At 37.6% G+C, this 2,892-nt stretch overlaps 1 protein-coding gene across 3 annotated transcripts in view; it reads left to right on the top strand.

The window, feature by feature from the left end:
• Efcab7 (EF-hand calcium binding domain 7) overlaps positions 1-2,892 on the top strand; it is a 55,550-nt gene that overhangs the window by 43,753 nt on the left and 8,905 nt on the right. The window lies entirely within an intron of this gene.

Below are 2,892 nucleotides of genomic sequence, written 5' to 3'. Positions count from 1 at the left end.
ATATATGCCATCTTTTTCCATATATCAGATTTCTGCCTGACTTTACTTTGCTAAACCATTGGCCAAAAGAGCTTTATTTATCAGCCAATAAAAGCAACATATATACAGAAGGGCATCCCACATCACATCAGTCAACTTATTGTTAGGTTATTTTATTTTATGTGTCTAAGTGTTTTGATTGCATGTATGTTTGGGTCCTATATACATGCCTTGTGTCCACAGAGGTCAGAAGAAAGTGTCAGATTCCTTGGCACTAAAGTTACAAGTGATTGTGAGCTACTATATGGCTGCTGGGAAATGAATCCAGGTCCTCTGGAAGAGCAACTAGTGTTCTTAACTGCTGAGCCACCTTGCCAGCCCCACTTCAGTCAACTTATAAAGGCAGTACTGCTAATGTCAGATTTAAAATTAAGTTCTTTGAAACTTTGACTAAATTTCTAGTCGTGGTATCATTCAGTATTCCTTAGAAGTGTGCTTTCAGAGTTTTCTAAAATTTTTTTGCCATTTTTAGTAATTGAATGTGAAGAGTTACTGTAATTTTTAAATACCCCTCTTAGTAGAAATTATTTAAAAGCAATAAAGCAACTTGAAAACATTTAAAATCATTTGTTAATATTACTTGTCTTTGAAACCAGAGGTAAAAATTATGAGGTAAATTTTTATTTGACTTAAATTTTATTAATACTATTGAATAGATAATATATCTCCATTATTTGAAATTTCAGCAGAAAGGGGACTGAGGATGGCATTCAGTTGATAAGAGTGCCTTCCTAGAATATACAAAGCCTGGAGTACAATTCCCAACACCACATAACCTGGGCATGGTAATCTATGTCAGTTCAAAGTCATCTTCAACTACATAGCAAGTTTGAGGCTAACCTGAGCTACATGAGCAAGCAAAACAAAACAAAAATAATAAAATTTAATAGGAAAAATACATACAGCAGAAAGTGCCAAAGGATGGTGGCCTAGTTTGCTTTCTATTGCTGGGACAAAAACCATGATCAAAAACAACTTGGGGAGGAAAGGGTTTATTTCAGTTTATAGCTACTAGATCATGAAGGGAGTGAGGGCAGGCGCTGAAGCAGAGGCTATTGAGGAACACTGCTTACTGACTTGCTCCGCATGGCTTGCTCAGCCTGCTTCCATATATAACCCAGGACCACTCACAATTGACTGGACCACTCCACATCAATCATTAATCAGGAAAATGCCCCACAGCCTTGCCTGCCGGCCAGTCTGATGAACACATTTTTCTCATTTGACTCTTCCTCTTCTGAGATAAACCTAGAGCTTATGTTAATAAAAACCTTACCAGCACAGATGTGATATATATTACTATATAATTATTGAGTTGTGATGGGGATGCCCCCCCCCCTCTCTCTCTCTCCCTCTCTCCCTCTTTAAATGGTGGAGTTGAACACAGGATCTTATGTGTGTTAGACAAATGCTCTACCACTTGAGTTAAATCCCCAGCCCATTTTCTTTTTCAAGTGAATTGAGAAAGTTTAAGATCAGTAATGACACATGCCATTAACCATCTGATAATAATAGTTGTAGTGGTATATTATTTGTATTTCAATAAATAAATCTTGGCTGAAGACCAGAGCAAAGCTAAGACCCATAGAGGTCAGGTAATGGTGACACACACCTTTAAGTCCAGAATTTGGGAGACAGAGTCAGATGGATCTCTGTGAGTTCAGTCCCACCCCATGATACACATGATCAATGAAGAAATAAATCCAGGTAGTGGTGGCTCACACCTTTAATCCCAGTATTAGGGAGTCATACGCCCTTAATCCCAGCAATATACAGGGAATATAACAGGAGAGAGAGGCTTAGTCTGCGTAGTTGGTGGCCGCCCAATCTTGGTAGAGGTAAAACTTCTCCAGTGGCTTGGCTGTTTTACTTTTCTAGTTTTTGGGTTGAACCCCAATATCTGTCTCTGGGTCTTTATTATTTGTGCTACAAATAATCATTTTTTCCTAAAGTTTGAGAATTTTAAAAATTGTTTTAAATTTGACTTATATTCATCTGAAGTTTTATCCAACTAATGGAGACACTTTAAAAAAGTTTTTATCTGTGGGGATTTGATTTCAGTTCATGTATTGATTATGATTTTATCCTGATTTTATCTGAAAATACTATTAATCATCTATTGGAAAAGATACAGAGAATCATTTTTAAAATTCAGGGCGAGATGTCTTAAAGGCCTCCAAGACTGCATGGCATGGTTGTGTATGTCTGAAGTCTTAGGACCTAGGAAGCTGATGCAGGAGGCGTTGAGTTTGGGGCTAGCCTGGGCTGCATAGCAAACTGAAAACATTCTGAATTACATTACATCATGCAGCCTTTTAGTGTGTCTTTTAATTGATACAAATACATTTGCATGAAATGTTAATCTAAGTTCAACCAGAAATGTGAGCTTTGGTGCAGACTCTGCCTAGGTTTGTCAAAAGACAATACAAACTTGTTTAATTCACTTGTTTGGATTAAAGATTCTAAATTGGTTTGCTGTGCCTTCAGGTCTTAGACTGTGTTAGTTACTATGTCAGCCAAAATGAAAGAACATTTTAAAAAAGTTTTTATTTGTATTTGTTTGTGTCTGTGTGTAAGATGTTCATGTACATGCAGGGCCCACAGAGGCCAGAAGGCATTAGATTCCTTAAATCTGGAGTTACAAATGGTTGTGAGCTGCCCAACATGGTTGCTTGGAGTCAGACTCTTGTCTTCTGGAAGAACAAGTGCTCTTAACCACAGAGCTGTTCTTCCAGGCCAAAGCAAGCTAGTTTTTTGTTTGTTTGTTTGTTTGTTTTTGTTTTTTTTATTGAAAGAAAAAAAAAAAGAAATTCCCGCCTCCTCCCAGCCTCCCATTTCCCTCCCCCTCCTCCC

The sequence above is a fragment of the Alexandromys fortis genome, unplaced genomic scaffold (genome assembly GCF_014885135.2).
Source record: "Alexandromys fortis isolate MF-2015 unplaced genomic scaffold, M_Fortis_MF-2015_v1.1 scaffold_13, whole genome shotgun sequence".
In the NCBI taxonomy this organism is placed as follows: domain Eukaryota; kingdom Metazoa; phylum Chordata; class Mammalia; order Rodentia; family Cricetidae; genus Alexandromys; species Alexandromys fortis.
This window is presented reverse-complemented; position numbering and strand designations above follow the sequence as displayed.